Source organism: Protopterus annectens, chromosome 6.part0 (assembly GCF_019279795.1).
Source record: "Protopterus annectens isolate FY-2018-M chromosome 6.part0, PAN1.0, whole genome shotgun sequence".
In the NCBI taxonomy this organism is placed as follows: domain Eukaryota; kingdom Metazoa; phylum Chordata; order Ceratodontiformes; family Protopteridae; genus Protopterus; species Protopterus annectens.
Genome location: NC_056737.1, coordinates 99,288,123 through 99,312,228, shown reverse-complemented (window position 1 = coordinate 99,312,228; position 24,106 = coordinate 99,288,123).

Genomic DNA, 24,106 nt, shown 5'->3' with positions numbered 1-24,106 from the left:
TAACACTGCAAGTTTTTATTTATCTCAGCTTGTAATAAAGTTGATGCAGCACAAGTATGCAACTATTCAGCAGAAATAATTTCAGAGATAAGGGACTAAGATTTTAAGGCACAGAGAAACCATCTAGGCTAAGACTTCCACATTGAATATCAATGAAGTGAGAAGAATAAACCCACTAACTGCAGGCACAGAGAGAGCTCACAATTTTCAGTGAACAAATAAATAAGCAGATACATGCAGTTCTATTTTAGACACAATATTAAATGAAACAATAAAACAGAAAAAAATAAAATGCAGTACTATCTTATAACATTGCAAGTTTGTACTTATCTCAGCTTGTAATAAAGTTGATGCGGCTCAAGTATGTAACTATGCAACAGAAATAATTTCAGAGATAAGGGACTAAGACTTAAAGGCACAGAGAAACTGTCTAGGCTAAGACTTCTACACCGAATATCAATGAAGTGAGAAGAATAAACCCACTAACCGCAAACAGAGAGAGAGAGCTCACAATTTTCAGTGAACAAATAAATAAGTAGATGAATGCAGTACTATTTTAACACAATATTCAATGAAACAATAAAACAGAAAATATAAAATGCAGTAATATCTTTAACACTGCAGATATGTACTTATCTCAGCTTGTAATGAAGATGTTGCAGCTAAAGTATGCAACTATTGAGCAGAAATAATTTCAGAGATAAGAGACTAAGACTTTAAGGCACAGAGAAACCCTCTAGGCTAATACTTCTTCACCAAATAATAATGAAGTGAGAAGAATAAACCCACTAATTGGAGACACATATAGAGTTCACAATTTTCAGTGAAAAAATAAATAAGCAGATGAATGCAGTACTTTTTTAACACAATATTCAATGAAACAATAAAACAGAAATTATAAAATGCAGTACAATCTTATAACACTGCAAGTTTGTACTTATCTCAGCTTGTAATAAAGTTGAGGCAGCTCAAGTATGCAACTATTCAGCAGAAATTATTTCAAAGGTAAGGGACTAAGACTTTAATGCACAGAGAAACCCTCTAGGCTAAGACTTCTACATCGAATATCAATGAAGTGAGAAGAATACACCCACCAGCTGCAGACACAGAGAAAGCTCACAATTTTCAGTGAACAAATAAATAAGTAGATAAATGCAGTACTGTTTTTAACACAATATCCAATGAAACAATAAAACAGAAAAAATAAAATGCAGTACTTTCTTATAACACTGCAGGTTTGTACTTAGCTTGTAATAAAGTTGATGCAGCTCAAGTATGCAACTCTTCAGCAGAAATAATTTAAGAGATAAGGGACTAGGGCTTTAAGGCACAGAAAAGCTCTCTAGGCTAAGACTTCTACACTGAATATCAAAGAAGTGAGAAGAATAAACCCACTAACTGCAGACACAGAGAGCGCTCACAATTTTCAGTGAACAAATAAATAAACATATAAATGCAGTTTCTTTTTTAACACAATACTCAATGAAACAATAAAACAGAAACAATAAAATGCAGTACTATCTTATAACACTGCAAGTTTGTACTTATCTCAGCTTGTAATAAAGTTGATGCTGCTCAAGAATGCAACTATTCTGCAGAAATAATTTCAGACATAAGGGACAAAAACTTTAAGGCACACAGAAGCCCACTAGGCTAAGAATAAACCCACTAATGGCAGACACAGAGGGAGCACACAGTTTACAGTGAACAAGCAAATAAGCTGATAAATGCAGTACTTTTTTAAACAAAATATTTAATGAAACAGAACAGAAAATATAAAATACAGTACTATTTTATAACACTACAAATTTGTACTTAGCTTGTAATAAAATTGATGCAGCTCAAGTATGCAACTATTCAGCAGAAATAATTTCAGAGATAAGGGACTAGGGCTATAAGGCACAGATAACCCCATTTGGATAAGACTTTTACACTGAATATCAATGAAGTGAGAAGCATAAACCCACTAACTGCAGACACAGGGATAGCTCACAATTTTCAGTGAACAAATAAATAAGCAGGTACATGCAGTTCTATTTTTGACACAATATTCAATGAAACAATAAAACAGAAAAAAATGAAATGCAGTACTATCTTATAACACTGCAAGTTTGTACTTATCTCAGCTTGTAATAAAGTTAATGCAGCTCAAGTATGAAACTATTCAGCAGATATAATTTCAGACATAAGGGACTAAGACTTAAAGGCACAGAGAAACCGTCAAGGCTAAGACTTCTACACCGAATATCAATGAAGTGAGAAGAATAAACCCACTAACTGCAAACACAGAGAGAGCTCACAATTTTCAGTGAACAAATAAATAAGCAGATAAATGCAGTAATATTTTTAACACAATATTCAATGAAACATGAAAACAGAAAAATAAAATACAGTACTATCTTATAACATTGCAAGTTTTTATTTATCTCAGCTTGTAATAAATCAGCAACTCTTCAGCAGAAATAATTTCAGAGATAAGGGACTAAGATTTTAAGGCACAGAGAATCCATCTAGGCTAAGACTTCTACATTGAATATCAATGAAGTGAGAAGAATAAACCCACTAACTGCAGACACAGAGAGAGCTCACAATTTTCAGTGAACAAATAAATAATCAGATACATGCAGTTCTATTTTAGACACAATATTAAATGAAACAATAAAACAGAAAAAAATAAAATGCAGTACTATCTTATAACATTGCAAGTTTGTACTTATCTCGGCTTGTAATAAAGTTGATGCGGCTCAAGTATGTAACTATGCAACAGAAATAATTTCAGAGATAAGGGACTAAGACTTTAAGGCACAGAGAAACCCACTAGTCTAAAACTTCTTCTCTGGATATCAATAAAGTGAGAAGAATAAACCCACTAACTGCAGACAAAGAGAGAGTTCACAATTTTCAGTGAACTAATAAATGAGCAGATAAATGTAGTACTATTTTTAACACAATATTCAATGAAACAATAAATCAGAAAAAAACAAAATGCAGTACTCTTATAGCACTGCAATTTTGTATTTATTTCAGCGTATAATAAAGTTGATGCAGCCCAAGTATGCAACTATTCAGCAAAAATACTTTCAGAGATAAAGGACTAAGACTTTAAGGCACAGAGACACCCTCTAGGCTAAGACTTCTACACCAGATATCAATGAAGTGAGAAGAATAAACCTACTAACTGCAGACACCGAAAGAGTTCACAATTTTCAGTGAACAAAAAAATAAGTAGATAAATGCAGTACTATTTTAACACAATATTCAATGAAACAATAAAACAAAAAAAATAAAATGCAGTACTATCTTTAACATGCAAATGTGTACTTATCTCAGCTTGTAATGAAGATGATGCAGGTCAAGTATACTTATCTCAGCTTGTAATGCAGATGATGCAGGTCAAGTATGCAACTATTGAGCAGAAATAATTTCAGAGATAAGAGACTAAGACTTTAAGGCACAGAGAAATCCTCTAGTGTAATACTTCTTTACCGAATATCAATGAAGTGAAGGAAGTCAAACGATGCAAAAATTAATTAAAATCTCCACTTTTAATACAAAAATATAAGACAGGATAAGCGCTTTCACAAGTAGCTTCATCAGATCCATACAAAAATCCAAGTGTTAACTGCATGCTTATATACCTGCAGATGATGACTCATACTCATGGTTAATTAGCAAACAAGGTACTGCCCATCATTTTTAAAGATATAGATGATGTTGAAAATGATAAATAAAAAAACTATATATAAAAGCTTCATAAAATGCATTGCTGAAAGATAAATAATGGCTATGCATCAAATTACAAACATATTGATCAGAATATTATGACTGACTGAATTATATTAAAAAACACAAAACTATATATAAATTAAAAAGTAAATACATCTGTATATAATCAGTGTATAACAATTCATTTGACATTTCTACGTTGTTTTAGTTTTGGTCTTATAGAGGCTCTCTCATTCAGGCCAAAACCTTTGTCAGCCCTAAATGAAATAATCCATTGCATTTCCTTACTTTCTGTGTAGGTTCTGATATCACCTCCCCTTACATTAGGAGAAATAACTTCTAGCACCTTGAATAAAAAGTAATGTTCATTGTTGTTTAATGTAATATGTTTGGCAAGAGCATTGTGGAATGTACCTCTCTTCATATGATAGATATGCTCCCTCATCCTATCTCTTAAGGGGCAATTAGTCTTGGCTACGTAGAATGATGGGCAGGATTGACAAGTAGCCAAATAAACCACATCTGATGTCATACAGTTTGCATCTGCTTGTATCATAAATACTTTCTGTAAGTCTGGTTGAAAAACTGAGTGTTACTGTCAATAAAAGGGCAAAATTACAATGCCCACATGGCTTCATACAACCACCCTTATTATCACTTTTTATAGTTTTGGGGTAACAAAGTATCCTTTTTAAATTATGTTTATTCCTATAAAGGAAAGTGGGTGTCTCACCCACGATCTGTTTTAAATCACTGTCAACATGTAAGATACCCCAATGCCTATTAATAACTTCCTTGATTTTGAAGTAGTCAGAAGAAAATTGTGTTGAAAATCTAATACTGTGGTTATTACAGTTATTACCTAAAGGATTATCAAATTCCCTAGGACCAAAATAAGGTGCTGCTCTAGTGCAATGCAGTTCATGTATATCATCCATATGGGAGTTGATTTCCGTTGGGGAATAACCCCTATTGACCAATCTGTTTTTCAGGCTAGTTAACTCAGTTTCAAAGCCATCATTCGTAGGGTTTAATCTTGAGTTTAACAAAGTTAAACAAAAGAAACCAAAACAAAAGTTTTGGCCTGAATGAGAGAGCCTCTATAAGACCAAAACTAAAACAACGTGGAAATGTCAAATGAATTGTTATACACTGATTATATACAGATGTATTTACTTTTTAATTTATATATAGTTTTGTGTTTCTTAATATAATTCAGTTAGTCATAATATTCTGATCAATATGTTTGTAATTTGATGCCTAGCCATTATTTATCTTTCAGCAATGCATTTTATGAAGCTTTTATATATTGTTTTTATCTATCATTTTAAACATTATCTATATCTTTAAAAATGATGGGCAGTACCTTGTTTGCTAATTAACCATGAGTATGAGTCATCATCTGCAGGTATATAAGCCTGCAGTTAACACTTTGATTTTTGTATGGATCTGATGAAGCTACTTGCGAAAGCGCTTATCCTGTCTTATATTTTTGTATTAAAAGTGGAGATTTTAATTAATTTTTGCATCGTTTGACTTCCTCACTGTTGCTCAGTTCCTGGCTTTATTTACTGATTTTAAACTTTTTTCTGTGAACCTGAGCGTTTACCTGTCCCATTGGATTTACTTTGCTACATTATTATTCTTTTTCACTTCCGTGGGCAGGAGTGAGTTTTTGTAGTGATTTTACACTTGATTCACTCATGGCGAATATTGAACTGGATTATAACCCAAGAAGTGATGACTGTGGCATTCCAAGAGGTGAAGACCGTGGTTATGATGCCTTACAGTTAAGGTTTCAACAGCATTTGAAAGGAGCGACTAGTTCTTCCTGGTTTTTCGAGAGTGAGTCAGTCACTGATGATGTAACTGGAGCAACCATCGATTCAGACAAACTACACACGCTCCTTGAGGGTATTGAGAAAAGCTTTATGAAGTTAAAGCATCTCCAAATGCAGAGGATGCATTTCCAATTTTGTTTAGAAAAGAATGTAATTCCACGTGGTTTGCGTGTTTTCACAATGCCAAGTCAGGGCAGAGATTATCCTGTACTGCTGGCACAGTGGCAGCGACTGAATATAGAGGTAAGTCGCAAATACTTACAGCTCCTTATAGACTTCTTCCTTCCGGAGGAAGCCAAAATAATAGACAATATTAACATGCAACAACAGACCTTGTTTAATGACTTTCCAATGGCATTTGTACAGTCATCGTTTGATAATCTGTTGGACAGTGTCTCTGCTTTTGAGCGCAAACTGTTGCAACAGAAATGACATAAAGTCACCAGGGACATCAATGATTTTAAGCAAGGCCATGTCTTTATGTGGCTGAGGCATGTCCAAGGACAAAATGAAATGGTACAACGACCAGCTAATCACAATAACAATGATAATACTTTTTAAATAAGCGATCTGATTTGGAAAATGTAAGTCATAGAAATGTTACAGTGAATGAAACGCATATAGAAAAGTGTATGAGAAATGACATTTCTGGCTCTAAATACAATGATAAAGCCTGTAGCAATAATGACGCTCCTAATTTAAGCATTACTGACATGGGTACTGCCAGTAAAACCAGGAGCGTTGTTACTAGTGATTTGCGTGGAATTGACTCCACTATGGACAATCATCAAGACACTGTAGACGTCATACATATTGTCCATCCCAGCATGGGTTCTGATACGAACTTATACCCAGAAGTACATGTTGTTAAAAATAAACCTACTTTTACTGACACTAATGGGGAGGTTGTTGTCAGACCTAGAGATGCCAACATGAATTAGTATGCTCTGTCTTTTCCCTTACCTGTTCGAATGGAGAAAGGCCTGCCAAGAGGACGCTCCCTAAGCAGAGGGAGACAGAAGAGGAAACTCTCAGAAGAGTTTGCAACACAAAAAACTCTCAAAAAAATATGGACCAACAAGCGTTAGTCTATAATATATCTGATATTGTACTCACCTCTGAGGACATTCAGCTTCTGAGTAAAGGCCTGAACTTTATTCCTAAAAATCAGAGTAGACTAGTTGATACTATTGTTGATTTAAGAATCTTTTGTAGAAATGTCATGCTAAAGCTTCTTTACAAGGTTACTAACATTAGTGCTACACAGGATAATAAATTTGTTTTTAAGAATTTGAGTGATTTTACACCATTACACCACCCCCTTCTGGAAGCCTATCTTAAATTAACAGAAGATGAATTGTATAATTATTATGGTGGTAGAGACACTAGACAAATATTTAAAACCAGAGATAATCTCTCACATAAAGAAAGGCTATGTTTGAATAAACTACAGAATGACTCTAGCATCATTATTAGACCTGCTGATAAGGGTGGTAAAATAGTCATTTTAAACATGTCTGACTACACTAACAGTATGACCACTATGCTGCAAGATAATTTCTATGAAACTGTCTCTCTAGAAAGTGTACATATAGTGACCAACCGTGTGAAACAATCTTTGCATGATATTTTTAAAAGTAAACTAATAGACAAGAACCTCTATGAATATTTGAATATTCTACATCCAGTCATTCCGACTATCAATGGCTTGCCCAAAATACATAAAGACCCTTATGATCCACTGATGAGACCTATAGTCTCAGGTCGTGGTTGGCTAACTGAACACCTCTCTGTATTTATTGAAAAGCATTTGAAACAAGTTTTATCTGATAGTATCACAGTATTAAAAGACTCTAGGCAATTTCTTATTGACCTTTATGAATGTATTAAGCATCTTGGTACAACTACTGGCCATTTATTTGTCACCTTAGATGTACAATCTTTGTTCACTGTCATTCCCAATGACTTAGGGCTGACTTATGTAATGGAATATCTAAAAAAACATAGTAATTATTCTATGGTTTTAATAGATTTGATAGTGTATTTTCTGGAGTTGGTCTTAGAGAATAACTTCTTTATGTTCATGACCACTGTTTATAGACAGAAGGAAGGCATAGCAATGGCACACCATGTGCCAACAGCTATGCAAATATGTTTCTTGCATATTGGGAAGAACATGTGCTTTTTCGTGAGGAGATGTTCAAGCAACACGTAGTGTTTTATCGACGTTTCGTCGACCTTTTCATTTTATGGGATGGCACTATTGAACAACTAGAATCCATGCATTTCATGATGAATAACCTTACGATTTGCCTTAAGTTTACCATGCAACATTCCTCACATAGGATAGAGTTCCTAGATTTATTTATAGATTACCGAACGACATAATCAATACAGGTGTACATCGTAAGGCCTGTTATAGTAACAACTTACTTTCTAGATCCAGTATGCACCCCCCTTACATTTTTAAAACTATTATAAAAGGACAGGCTATCAGGGCCTCAAGATTAAACCCTACGAATGATGGCTTTGAAACTGAGTTAACTAGCCTGAAAAACAGATTGGTCAATAGGGGTTATACCCCAAATGAAATCAACTCCCATATGGATGATATATTTGAACTGCGTTGCACTAGAGCAGCACCTTATTTTGGTCCTAGGGAATTTGATAATCCTTTAGGTAATAACTGTAATAACCACAGTATTAGATTTTCAACACAATTTTCTTCTGACTACTTCAAAATCAAGGAAGTTATTAATAGGCATTGGGCTATCTTACATGTTGACAGTGATTTAAAATGGATCGTGGTTGAGGCACCCACTTTCCTTTATAGGAATAAACATAATTTAGAAAGGATACTTTGTTACCCCAAAACTATAAAAAGTGATAATAAGGGTGGTTGTACGAAGCCATGTGGGCATTGTAATTTTTGCTGTTTTATTGACAGTAACACTCAGTTATTTCAACCAGACTTACAGAAAGTATTTATGATACAAGCAGATGCAAACTGTATGACATCAGATGTGGTTTATGTAGCTACTTGTCAATCCTGCCCGTCATTCTACGTAGGCAAGACTAATCACCCCTTAAGAGATAGGATGAGGGAGCATATCTATCATATGAAGAGAGGTACATTGCACAATGCTCTAGCCAAACATATTACATTAAACAACAATGAACATTACTTTTTATTCAAGGTGCTAGAAGTTATTTCTCCTAATGTAAGGGGAGGTGATATCAGAACCTACACAGAAAGTAAGGAAATGCAATGGATTATTTCATTAAGGGCTGACAAAGGTTTTGGCCTGAATGAGAGAGCCTCTATAAGACCAAAACTAAAACAACGTAGAAATGTCAAATGAATTGTTATACACTGATTATATACAGATGTATTTACTTTTTAATTTCTATATAGTTTTGTGTTTCTTAACATAATTCAGTTAGTCATAATATTCTGATCAATATGTTTGTAATTTGATGCCTAGCCATTATTTATCTTTCAGCAATGCATTTTATGAAGCTTTTATATATTGTTTTTATCTATCATTTTAAACATCATCTATATCTTTAAAAATGATGGGCAGTACCTTGTTTGCTAATTAACCATGAGTATGAGTCATCATCTGCAGTTATATAAGCATGCAGTTAACACTTGGATTTTTGTATGGATCTGATGAAGCTACTTGCGAAAGCGCTTATCCTGTCTTATATTTTGTATTAAAAGTGGAGATTTTAATTCATTTTGCATCGCTTGACTTCCTCACTGTCGCTCAGCTCCTGGCTTTATTTACTGATTTTAAACTTTTTTCTGTGAACCTGAGCATTTACCTGTCCCATTGGATTTACTTTGCTACAGAAATTATAAAATGCAGTACTATCTTAAAACACAGCAAGTTTGTACTTACCTCAGCTTGTAATAAAGTTGATGCAACTTAAGTATGCAACTATTCAGCAGAAATTATTTCAGAGGTAAGGGACTAAGACTTTAAGTCACAGAGAAACCCTCTAGGCTAAGACTTCTACAACAAATATCAATGAAGTGAGAAGAATAAACCCATTAACTGCAGACACAGAGAGAGCTCACAATTTTCAGTGAACAAATAAATAAGCAGATAAATGCAGTACTATTTTTAACACAATATTCAATGAAACAATAAAACAGAAAAAATAAAATGCAGTACTATCTTATAACACTGCAAGTTTGTACTTATCTCAGCTTGTAATAAAGTTGATGCAGCTCAAGTATGCAACTATTCAGCAGAAATAATTTCAGAGATAAGGGACTAAGACTTTAAGGCACAGAGAAACCCTCTAGGCTAAGACTTCTACACCGAATATCAATGAAGTGAGAAGAATAAACCCACTAACTGCAGACACAGAGAGAGCTCACAATTTTCAGTGAACAAATAAATAAGCAGATAAATGCAGTACTATTTTAACACAATATTCAATGAAACAATAAAACAGAAAAAATGAAATGCAGTACTATCTTATAACACTGCAAGTTTGTACTTATCTCAGCTTGTAATAAAGTTGATGCAGCTCAAGTATGCAACTATTCAGCAGAAATAATTTCAGAGATAAGGGACTAAGACCTTAAGGCACAGAGAAACCCTCTAGGCTAAGACTTCTACACCGAATATGAATGAAGTGAGAAGAATAAACCCACTAACTGCAGACACAGAGAGAGCTCACAATTTTCAGTGAACAAATAAATAAGAAGATAAATGCAGTACTGATTTTAACACAATATTCAATTAAACAATAAAACAGAAAAATGAAATGCAGTACTATCTTATAACACTGCAAGTTTGTACTTATCTCAGCTTGTAATAAAGTTGATGCAGCTCAAGTTTGCAACTATTCAGCAGAAATAATTTCAGAGATAAGGGACTAAGACTTTAAGGCACAGAGAAACCATCTAGGCTAAGACTTCTACACTGAATATCAATGAAGTGAGAAGAATAAACCCACTAACTGCAGACACAGAGAGAGCTCACAATTTTCAGTGAACAAATAAATAAGCAGATAAATGCAGTACTATTTTAACACAATATTCAATGAAACAATAAAACAGAAAATAAAATGCAGTACTATCTTATAACACTGCAAGTTTGTACTTATCTCAGCTTGTAATAAAGTTGATGCAGCTCAAGTATGCAACTATTCAGCAGAAATAATTTCAGAGATAAGGGACTAAGACTTTAAGGCACAGAGAAACCCTCTAGGCTAAGACTTCTACACCGAATATCAATGAAGTGAGAAGAATAAACCCACTAACTGCAGACACACAGAGAGAGCTCACAATTTTCAGTGAACAAATAAATAAGCAGATAAATGCAGTACTATTTTTAACACAATATTCAATGAAACAATAAAACAGAAAATAAAATGCAGTACTATCTTATAACACTGCAAGTTTGTACTTATCTCAGCTTGTAATAAAGTTGATGCAGCTCAAGTATGCAACTATTCAGCAGAAATAATTTCAGAGATAAGGGACTAAGACTTTAAGGCACAGAGAAACCCTCTAGGCTAAGACTTCTACACCGAATATCAATGAAGTGAGAAGAATAAACCCACTAACTGCAGACACAGAGAGCTCACAATTTTCAGTGAACAAATAAATAAGCAGATAAATGCAGTACTATTTTAACACAATATTCAATGAAACAATAAAACAGAAAAAATAAAATGCAGTACTATCTTATAACACTGCAAGTTTGTACTTATCTCAGCTTGTAATAAAGTTGATGCAGCTCAAGTATGCAACTATTCAGCAGAAATAATTTCAGAGATAAGGGACTAAGACTTTAAGGCACAGAGAAACCCTCTAGGCTAAGACTTCTACACTGAATATCAATGAAGTGAGAAGAATAAACCCACTAACTGCAGACACAGAGAGAGCTCACAATTTTCAGTGAACAAATAAATAAGCAGATAAATGCAGTACTATTTTAACACAATATTCAATGAAACAATAAAACAGAAAAAATAAAATGCAGTACTATCTTATAACACTGCAAGTTTGTACTTATCTCAGCTTGTAATAAAGTTGATGCAGCTCAAGTATGCAACTATTCAGCAGAAATAATTTCAGAGATAAGGGACTAAGACTTTAAGGCACAGAGAAACCCTCTAGGCTAAGACTTCTACACCGAATATCAATGAAGTGAGAAGAATAAACCCACTAACTGCAGACACAGAGAGAGCTCACAATTTTCAGTGAACAAATAAATAAGCAGATAAATGCAGTACTATTTTAACACAATATTCAATGAAACAATAAAACAGAAAAAATAAAATGCAGTACTATCTTATAACACTGCAAGTTTGTACTTATCTCAGCTTGTAATAAAGTTGATGCAGCTCAAGTATGCAACTATTCAGCAGAAATAATTTCAGAGATAAGGGACTAAGACTTTAAGGCACAGAGAAACCCTCTAGGCTAAGACTTCTACACCGAATATCAATGAAGTGAGAAGAATAAACCCACTAACTGCAGACACAGAGAGAGCTCACAATTTTCAGTGAACAAATAAATAAGCAGATAAATGCAGTACTATTTTAACACAATATTCAATGAAACAATAAAACAGAAAAAATAAAATGCAGTACTATCTTATAACACTGCAAGTTTGTACTTATCTCAGCTTGTAATAAAGTTGATGCAGCTCAAGTATGCAACTATTCAGCAGAAATAATTTCAGAGATAAGGGACTAAGACTTTAAGGCACAGAGAAACCCTCTAGGCTAAGACTTCTACACCGAATATCAATGAAGTGAGAAGAATAAACCCACTAACTGCAGACACAGAGAGAGCTCACAATTTTCAGTGAACAAATAAATAAGCAGATAAATGCAGTACTATTTTAACACAATATTCAATGAAACAATAAAACAGAAAAATAAAATGCAGTACTATCTTATAACACTGCAAGTTTGTACTTATCTCAGCTTGTAATAAAGTTGATGCAGCTCAAGTATGCAACTATTCAGCAGAAATAATTTCAGAGATAAGGGACTAAGACTTTAAGGCACAGAGAAACCCTCTAGGCTAAGACTTCTACACCGAATATCAATGAAGTGAGAAGAATAAACCCACTAACTGCAGACACAGAGAGAGCTCACAATTTTCAGTGAACAAATAAATAAGCAGATAAATGCAGTACTATTTTAACACAATATTCAATGAAACAATAAAACAGAAAAAATAAAATGCAGTACTATCTTATAACACTGCAAGTTTGTACTTATCTCAGCTTGTAATAAAGTTGATGCAGCTCAAGTATGCAACTATTCAGCAGAAATAATTTCAGAGATAAGGGACTAAGACTTTAAGGCACAGAGAAACCCTCTAGGCTAAGACTTCTACACCGAATATCAATGAAGTGAGAAGAATAAACCCACTAACTGCAGACACAGAGAGAGCTCACAATTTTCAGTGAACAAATAAATAAGCAGATAAATGCAGTACTATTTTTAACACAATATTCAATGAAACAATAAAACAGAAAAAATAAAATGCAGTACTATCTTATAACACTGCAAGTTTGTACTTATCTCAGCTTGTAATAAAGTTGATGCAGCTCAAGTATGCAACTATTCAGCAGAAATAATTTCAGAGATAAGGGACTAAGACTTTAAGGCACAGAGAAACCCTCTAGGCTAAGACTTCTACACCGAATATCAATGAAGTGAGAAGAATAAACCCACTAACTGCAGACACAGAGAGAGCTCACAATTTTCAGTGAACAAATAAATAAGCAGATAAATGCAGTACTATTTTAACACAATATTCAATGAAACAATAAAACAAAAAAATAAAATGCAGTACTATCTTATAACACTGCAAGTTTGTACTTATCTCAGCTTGTAATAAAGTTGATGCAGCTCAAGTATGCAACTATTCAGCAGAAATAATTTCAGAGATAAGGGACTAAGACTTTAAGGCACAGAGAAACCCTCTAGGCTAAGACTTCTACACCGAATATCAATGAAGTGAGAAGAATAAACCCACTAACTGCAGACACAGAGAGAGCTCACAATTTTCAGTGAACAAATAAATAAGCAGATAAATGCAGTACTATTTTAACACAATATTCAATGAAACAATAAAACAGAAAAAATAAAATGCAGTACTATCTTATAACACTGCAAGTTTGTACTTATCTCAGCTTGTAATAAAGTTGATGCAGCTCAAGTATGCAACTATTCAGCAGAAATAATTTCAGAGATAAGGGACTAAGACTTTAAGGCACAGAGAAACCCTCTAGGCTAAGACTTCTACACAGAATATCAATGAAGTGAGAAGAATAAACCCACTAACTGCAGACACAGAGAGAGCTCACAATTTTCAGTGAACAAATAAATAAGCAGATAAATGCAGTACTATTTTAACACAATATTCAATGAAACAATAAAACAGAAAAATAAAATGCAGTACTATCTTATAACACTGCAAGTTTGTACTTATCTCAGCTTGTAATAAAGTTGATGCAGCTCAAGTATGCAACTATTCAGCAGAAATAATTTCAGAGATAAGGGACTAAGACTTTAAGGCACAGAGAAACCCTCTAGGCTAAGACTTCTACACTGAATATCAATGAAGTGAGAAGAATAAACCCACTAACTGCAGACACAGAGAGAGCTCACAATTTTCAGTGAACAAATAAATAAGCAGATAAATGCAGTAGTATTTTAACACAATATTCAATCAAACAATAAAACATAAAAAAATAAAATGCAGTACTATCTTATAACACTGCAGGTTTGTACTTATCTCAGCTTGTAATAAAGTTGATGCAGCTCAAGTATGCAACTATTCAGCAGAAATAATTTCAGAGATAAGGGACTAAGACTTTAAGGCACAGAGAAACCCTCTAGGCTAAGACTTCTACACCGAATATCAATGAAGTGAGAAGAATAAACCCACTAACTGCAGACACAGAGAGAGCTCACAATTTTCAGTGAACAAATAAATAAGCAGATAAATGCAGTACTATTTTAACACAATATTCAATGAAACAATAAAACAGAAAAAATAAAATGCAGTACTATCTTATAACACTGCAAGTTTGTACTTATCTCAGCTTGTAATAAAGTTGATGCAGCTCAAGTATGCAACTATTCAGCAGAAATAATTTCAGAGATAAGGGACTAAGACTTTAAGGCACAGAGAAACCCTCTAGGCTAAGACTTCTACACTGAATATCAATGAAGTGAGAAGAATAAACCCACTAACTGCAGACACAGAGAGAGCTCACAATTTTCAGTGAACAAATAAATAAGCAGATAAATGCAGTACTATTTTAACACAATATTCAATGAAACAATAAAACAGAAAAAATAAAATGCAGTACTATCTTATAACACTGCAAGTTTGTACTTATCTCAGCTTGTAATAAAGTTGATGCAGCTCAAGTATGCAACTATTCAGCAGAAATAATTTCAGAGATAAGGGACTAAGACTTTAAGGCACAGAGAAACCCTCTAGGCTAAGACTTCTACACTGAATATCAATGAAGTGAGAAGAATAAACCCACTAACTGCAGACACAGAGAGAGCTCACAATTTTCAGTGAACAAATAAATAAGCAGATAAATGCAGTACTATTTTTAACACAATATTCAATGAAACAATAAAACAGAAAAAATAAAATGCAGTACTATCTTATAACACTGCAAGTTTGTACTTATCTCAGCTTGTAATAAAGTTGATGCAGCTCAAGTATGCAACTATTCAGCAGAAATAATTTCAGAGATAAGGGACTAAGACTTTAAGGCACAGAGAAACCCTCTAGGCTAAGACTTCTACACTGAATATCAATGAAGTGAGAAGAATAAACCCACTAACTGCAGACACAGAGAGAGCTCACAATTTTCAGTGAACAAATAAATAAGCAGATAAATGCAGTACTATTTTAACACAATATTCAATGAAACAATAAAACAAAAAAATAAAATGCAGTACTATCTTATAACACTGCAAGTTTGTACTTATCTCAGCTTGTAATAAAGTTGATGCAGCTCAAGTATGCAACTATTCAGCAGAAATAATTTCAGAGATAAGGGACTAAGACTTTAAGGCACAGAGAAACCCTCTAGGCTAAGACTTCTACACCGAATATCAATGAAGTGAGAAGAATAAACCCACTAACTGCAGACACAGAGAGAGCTCACAATTTTCAGTGAACAAATAAATAAGCAGATAAATGCAGTACTATTTTAACACAATATTCAATGAAACAATAAAACAGAAAAAATGAAATGCAGTACTATCTTATAACACTGCAAGTTTGTACTTATCTCAGCTTGTAATAAAGTTGATGCAGCTCAAGTATGCAACTATTCAGCAGAAATAATTTCAGAGATAAGGGACTAAGACTTTAAGGCACAGAGAAACCCTCTAGGCTAAGACTTCTACACCGAATATCAATGAAGTGAGAAGAATAAACCCACTAACTGCAGACACAGAGAGAGCTCACAATTTTCAGTGAACAAATAAATAAGCAGATAAATGCAGTACTATTTTAACACAATATTCAATGAAACAATAAAACAGAAAAAATAAAATGCAGTACTATCTTATAACACTGCAAGTTTGTACTTATCTCAGCTTGTAATAAAGTTGATGCAGCTCAAGTATGCAACTATTCAGCAGAAATAATTTCAGAGATAAGGGACTAAGACTTTAAGGCACAGAGAAACCCTCTAGGCTAAGACTTCTACACTGAATATCAATGAAGTGAGAAGAATAAACCCACTAACTGCAGACACAGAGAGAGCTCACAATTTTCAGTGAACAAATAAATAAGCAGATAAATGCAGTACTATTTTAACACAATATTCAATGAAACAATAAAACAGAAAAAATAAAATGCAGTACTATCTTATAACACTGCAAGTTTGTACTTATCTCAGCTTGTAATAAAGTTGATGCAGCTCAAGTATGCAACTATTCAGCAGAAATAATTTCAGAGATAAGGGACTAAGACTTTAAGGCACAGAGAAACCCTCTAGGCTAAGACTTCTACACTGAATATCAATGAAGTGAGAAGAATAAACCCACTAACTGCAGACACAGAGAGAGCTCACAATTTTCAGTGAACAAATAAATAAGCAGATAAATGCAGTACTATTTTAACACAATATTCAATGAAACAATAAAACAGAAAAATTAAATGCAGTACTATCTTATAACACTGCAAGTTTGTACTTATCTCAGCTTGTAATAAAGTTGATGCAGCTCAAGTATGCAACTATTCAGCAGAAATAATTTCAGAGATAAGGGACTAAGACTTTAAGGCACAGAGAAACCCTCTAGGCTAAGACTTCTACACCGAATATCAATGAAGTGAGAAGAATAAACCCACTAACTGCAGACACAGAGAGAGCTCACAATTTTCAGTGAACAAATAAATAAGCAGATAAATGCAGTACTATTTTAACACAATATTCAATGAAACAATAAAACAGAAAAAATAAAATGCAGTACTATCTTATAACACTGCAAGTTTGTACTTATCTCAGCTTGTAATAAAGTTGATGCAGCTCAAGTATGCAACTATTCAGCAGAAATAATTTCAGAGATAAGGGACTAAGACTTTAAGGCACAGAGAAACCCTCTAGGCTAAGACTTCTACACCGAATATCAATGAAGTGAGAAGAATAAACCCACTAACTGCAGACACAGAGAGAGCTCACAATTTTCAGTGAACAAATAAATAAGCAGATAAATGCAGTACTATTTTAACACAATATTCAATGAAACAATAAAACAGAAAAAATGAAATGCAGTACTATCTTATAACACTGCAAGTTTGTACTTATCTCAGCTTGTAATAAAGTTGATGCAGCTCAAGTATGCAACTATTCAGCAGAAATAATTTCAGAGATAAGGGACTAAGACTTTAAGGCACAGAGAAACCCTCTAGGCTAAGACTTCTACACCGAATATCAATGAAGTGAGAAGAATAAACCCACTAACTGCAGACACAGAGAGAGCTCACAATTTTCAGTGAACAAATAAATAAGCAGATAAATGCAGTACTATTTTAACACAATATTCAATGAAACAATAAAACAGAAAATGAAATGCAGTACTATCTTATAACACTGCAAGTTTGTACTTATCTCAGCTTGTAATAAAGTTGATGCAGCTCAAGTATGCAACTATTCAGCAGAAATAATTTCAGAGATAAGGGACTAAGACTTTAAGGCACAGAGAAACCCTCTAGGCTAAGACTTCTACACCGAATATCAATGAAGTGAGAAGAATAAACCCACTAACTGCAGACACAGAGAGCTCACAATTTTCAGTGAACAAATAAATAAGCAGATAAATGCAGTACTATTTTTAACACAATATTCAATGAAACAATAAAACAGAAAAAATAAAATGCAGTACTATCTTATAACACTGCAAGTTTGTACTTATCTCAGCTTGTAATAAAGTTGATGCAGCTCAAGTATGCAACTATTCAGCAGAAATAATTTCAGAGATAAGGGACTAAGACTTTAAGGCACAGAGAAACCCTCTAGGCTAAGACTTCTACACCGAATATCAATGAAGTGAGAAGAATAAACCCACTAACTGCAGACACAGAGAGAGCTCACAATTTTCAGTGAACAAATAAATAAGCAGATAAATGCAGTACTATTTTAACACAATATTCAATGAAACAATAAAAATAAAAAATAAAATGCAGTACTATCTTATAACACTGCAAGTTTGTACTTATCTCAGCTTGTAATAAAGTTGATGCAGCTCAAGTATGCAACTATTCAGCAGAAATAATTTCAGAGATAAGGGACTAAGACTTTAAGGCACAGAGAAACCATCTAGGCTAAGACTTCTACACTGAATATCAATGAAGTGAGAAGAATAAACCCACTAACTGCAGACACAGAGAGAGCTCACAATTTTCAGTGAACAAATAAATAAGCAGATAAATGCAGTACTATTTTTAACACAATATTCAATGAAACAATAAAACAGAAAAAATGAAATGCAGTACTATCTTATAACACTGCAAGTTTGTACTTATCTCAGCTTGTAATAAAGTTGATGCAGCTCAAGTATGCAACTATTCAGCAGAAATAATTTCAGAGATAAGGGACTAAGACTTTAAGGCACAGAGAAACCCTCTAGGCTAAGACTTCTACACCGAATATCAATGAAGTGAGAAGAATAAACCCACTAACTGCAGACACAGAGAGCTCACAATTTTCAGTGAACAAATAAATAAGCAGATAAATGCAGTACTATTTTAACACAATATTCAATGAAACAATAAAACAGAAAAAATAAAATGCAGTACTATCTTATAACACTGCAAGTTTGTACTTATCTCAGCTTGTAATAAAGTTGATGCAGCTCAAGTATGCAACTATTCAGCAGAAATAATTTCAGAGATAAGGGACTAAGACTTTAAGGCACAGAGAAACCCTCTAGGCTAAGACTTCTACACCGAATATCAATGAAGTGAGAAGAATAAACCCACTAACTGCAGACACAGAGAGAGCTCACAATTTTCAGTGAACAAATAAATAAGCAGATAAATGCAGTACTATTTTTAACACAATATTCAATGAAACAATAAAACAGAAAAAATAAAATGCAGTACTATCTTATAACACTGCAAGTTTGTACTTATCTCAGCTTGTAATAAAGTTGATGCAGCTCAAGTATGCAACTATTCAGCAGAAATAATTTCAGAGATAAGGGACTAAGACTTTAAGGCACAGAGAAACCCTCTAGGCTAAGACTTCTACACCGAATATCAATGAAGTGAGAAGAATAAACCCACTAACTGCAGACACAGAGAGAGCTCACAATTTTCAGTGAACAAATAAATAAGCAGATAAATGCAGTACTATTTTAACACAATATTCAATGAAACAATAAAACAGAAAAAATAAAATGCAGTACTATCTTATAACACTGCAAGTTTGTACTTATCTCAGCTTGTAATAAAGTTGATGCAGCTCAAGTATGCAACTATTCAGCAGAAATAATTTCAGAGATAAGGGACTAAGACTTTAAGGCACAGAGAAACCCTCTAGGCTAAGACTTCTACACCGAATATCAATGAAGTGAGAAGAATAAACCCACTAACTGCAGACACAGAGAGAGCTCACAATTTTCAGTGAACAAATAAATAAGCAGATAAATGCAGTACTATTTTAACACAATATTCAATGAAACAATAAAACAGAAAAAATAAAATGCAGTACTATCTTATAACACTGCAAGTTTGTACTTATCTCAGCTTGTAATAAAGTTGATGCAGCTCAAGTATGCAACTATTCAGCAGAAAAAATTTCAGAAATAAGGGACTAAGACTTTAAGGCACAGAAACCCCCTCTAGGCTAAGACTTCTACACTGAATATCAATGAAGTGAGAAGAATAAACCCACTAACTGCAGACACAGAGAGCTCACAATTTTCAGTGAACAAATAAATAAGCAGATAAATGCAGTACTATTTTAACACAATATTCAATGAAACAATAAAACAGAAAAAATAAAATGCAGTACTATCTTATAACACTGCAAGTTTGTACTTATCTCAGCTTGTAATAAAGTTGATGCAGCTCAAGTATGCAACTATTCAGCAGAAATAATTTCAGAGATAAGGGACTAAGGCACAGAGAAACACTCTAGGCTAAGACTTCTATACCGAATATCAACGAAGTGAGAAGAATAAACCCATTAACTGCAGACACAGAGAGAGCTCACAATATTCAGTGAACAATTAAATAAGCAGATAAATGCAGCACTTTGTAAACACAAGATTTAATGAAACAATAAAAAAGAAAAATGAAAATGCAGTACTATCTCATAACAGTGCAAGTTTGTACTTTACTCAGCTTGTAGTAAAGTTGATGCAGCTCAAGTATGCAACTATTCAGCAGAAAAAAATTCAGAGGTAAGGGACTAAGACTTTAAACCACAAAAAACCTCTCTAGGCTAAGACTTCTACACTGAATATCAATGAAGTGAGAAGATTAAAGGCACTGACTGCAGACACAGAGATTGCTCACAATTTTCAGTGAACAAATAAATAAGCATATAAATACAGTTCCTTTTTTAACACAATATTCAATGAAACAATAAAACAGAAAAAATAAAATGCAGTACTATCTTATAACACTGCAAGTTTGTACTTATCTCAGCTTGTAATAAAGTTGATGCAGCTCAAGAATGCAACTATTCAGCAGAAATAATTTCAGAGATAAGGGACTAAGACTTTAAGGCACAGAGAAACCCTCTAGGCTAAGACTTCTACACCGAATATCAATGAAGTGAGAAGAATAAACCCACTAACTGCAGACACAGAGAGAGCTCACAATTTTCAGTGAACAAATAAATAAGCAGTAAATGCAGTTTATTTTTAACACAATATTCAATGAAACAATAAAACTAAATGAAATGCAGTACTATCTTATAATACTGCAAGTTTGTACTTATCTCAGCTTGTAATAAAGTTGATGCAGCTCAAGTATGCAACTATTCAGCAGAAATAATTTCAGAGATAAGGGACTAAGACTTTAAGGCACAGAGAAACCCTCTAGGCTAAGACTTCTACACCGAATATCAATGAAGTGAGAAGAATAAACCCACTAACTGCAGACACAGAGAGAGCTCACAATTTTCAGTGAACAAATAAATAAGCAGATAAATGCAGTACTATTTTAACACAATATTCAATGAAACAATAAAACAGAAAAATTAAATGCAGTACTATCTTATAACACTGCAAGTTTGTACTTATCTCAGCTTGTAATAAAGTTGATGCAGCTCAAGTATGCAACTATTCAGCAGAAATAATTTCAGAGATAAGGGACTAAGACTTTAAGGCACAGAGAAACCCTCTAGGCTAAGACTTCTACACTGAATATCAATGAAGTGAGAAGAATAAACCCACTAACTGCAGACACAGAGAGAGCTCACAATTTTCAGTGAACAAATAAATAAGCAGATAAATGCAGTACTATTTTAACACAATATTCAATGAAACAATAAAACAGAAAAAATAAAATGCAGTACTATCTTATAACACTGCAAGTTTGTACTTATCTCAGCTTGTAATAAAGTTGATGCAGCTCAAGTATGCAACTATTCAGCAGAAATAATTTCAGAGATAAGGGACTAAGACTTTAAGGCACAGAGAAACCCTCTAGGCTAAGACTTCTACACCGAATATCAATGAAGTGAGAAGAATAAACCCACTAACTGCAGACACAGAGAGAGCTCACAATTTTCAGTGAACAAATAAATAAGCAGATAAATGCAGTACTATTTTAACACAATATTCAATGAAACAATAAAACAGAAAAAATAAAATGCAGTACTATCTTATAACACTGCAAGTTTGTACTTATCTCAGCTTGTAATAAAGTTGATGCAGCTCAAGTATGCAACTATTCAGCAGAAATAATTTCAGAGATAAGGGACTAAGACTTTAAGGCACAGAGAAACCCTCTAGGCTAAGACTTCTACACTGAATATCAATGAAGTGAGAAGAATAAACCCACTAACTGCAGACACAGAGAGAGCTCACAATTTTCAGTGAACAAATAAATAAGCAGATAAATGCAGTACTATTTTAACACAATATTCAATGAAACAATAAAACAGAAAAAATGAAATGCAGTACTATCTTATAACACTGCAAGTTTGTACTTATCTCAGCTTGTAATAAAGTTGATGCAGCTCAAGTATGCAACTATTCAGCAGAAATAATTTCAGAGATAAGGGACTAAGACTTTAAGGCACAGAGAAACCATCTAGGCTAAGACTTCTACACTGAATATCAATGAAGTGAGAAGAATAAACCCACTAACTGCAGACACAGAGAGAGCTCACAATTTTCAGTGAACAAATAAATAAGCAGATAAATGCAGTACTATTTTAACACAATATTCAATGAAACAATAAAACAGAAAAATGAAATGCAGTACTATCTTATAACACTGCAAGTTTGTACTTATCTCAGCTTGTAATAAAGTTGATGCAGCTCAAGTATGCAACTATTCAGCAGAAATAATTTCAGAGATAAGGGACTAAGACTTTAAGGCACAGAGAAACCCTCTAGGCTAAGACTTCTACACTGAATATCAATGAAGTGAGAAGAATAAACCCACTAACTGCAGACACAGAGAGAGCTCACAATTTTCAGTGAACAAATAAATAAGCATATAAATGCAGTACTATTTTAACACAAAATTCAATGAAACAATAAAACAGAAAAATAAAATGCAGTACTATCTTATAACACTGCAAGTTTGTACTTATCTCAGCTTGTAATAAAGTTGATGCAGCTCAAGTATGCAACTATTCAGCAGAAATAATTTCAGAGATAAGGGACTAAGACTTTAAGGCACAGAGAAACCCTCTAGGCTAAGACTTCTACACCGAATATCAATGAAGTGAGAAGAATAAACCCACTAACTGCAGACACAGAGAGAGCTCACAATTTTCAGTGAACAAATAAATAAGCAGATAAATGCAGTACTATTTTTAACACAATATTCAATGAAACAATAAAACAGAAAAATAAAATGCAGTACTATCTTATAACACTGCAAGTTTGTACTTATCTCAGCTTGTAATAAAGTTGATGCAGCTCAAGTATGCAACTATTCAGCAGAAATAATTTCAGAGATAAGGGACTAAGACTTTAAGGCACAGAGAAACCCTCTAGGCTAAGACTTCTACACAGAATATCAATGAAGTGAGAAGAATAAACCCACTAACTGCAGACACAGAGAGAGCTCACAATTTTCAGTGAACAAATAAATAAGCAGATAAATGCAGTACTATTTTTAACACAATATTCAATGAAACAATAAAACAGAAAAATAATATGCAGTACTATCTTATAACACTGCAAGTTTGTACTTATCTCAGCTTGTAATAAAGTTGATGCAGCTCAAGTATGCAACTATTCAGCAGAAATAATTTCAGAGATAAGGGACTAAGACTTTAAGGCACAGAGAAACCCTCTAGGCTAAGACTTCTACACTGAATATCAATGAAGTGAGAAGAATAAACCCACTAACTGCAGACACAGAGAGAGCTCACAATTTTCAGTGAACAAATAAATAAGCAGATAAATGCAGTACTATTTTAACACAATATTCAATGAAACAATAAAACAGAAAAAATAAAATGCAGTACTATCTTATAACACTGCAAGTTTGTACTTATCTCAGCTTGTAATAAAGTTGATGCAGCTCAAGTATGCAACTATTCAGCAGAAATAATTTCAGAGATAAGGGACTAAGACTTTAAGGCACAGAGAAACCCTCTAGGCTAAGACTTCTACACCGAATATCAATGAAGTGAGAAGAATAAACCCACTAACTGCAGACACAGAGAGAGCTCACAATTTTCAGTGAACAAATAAATAAGCAGATAAATGCAGTACTATTTTTAACACAATATTCAATGAAACAATAAAACAGAAAAAATAAAATGCAGTACTATCTTATAACACTGCAAGTTTGTACTTATCTCAGCTTGTAATAAAGT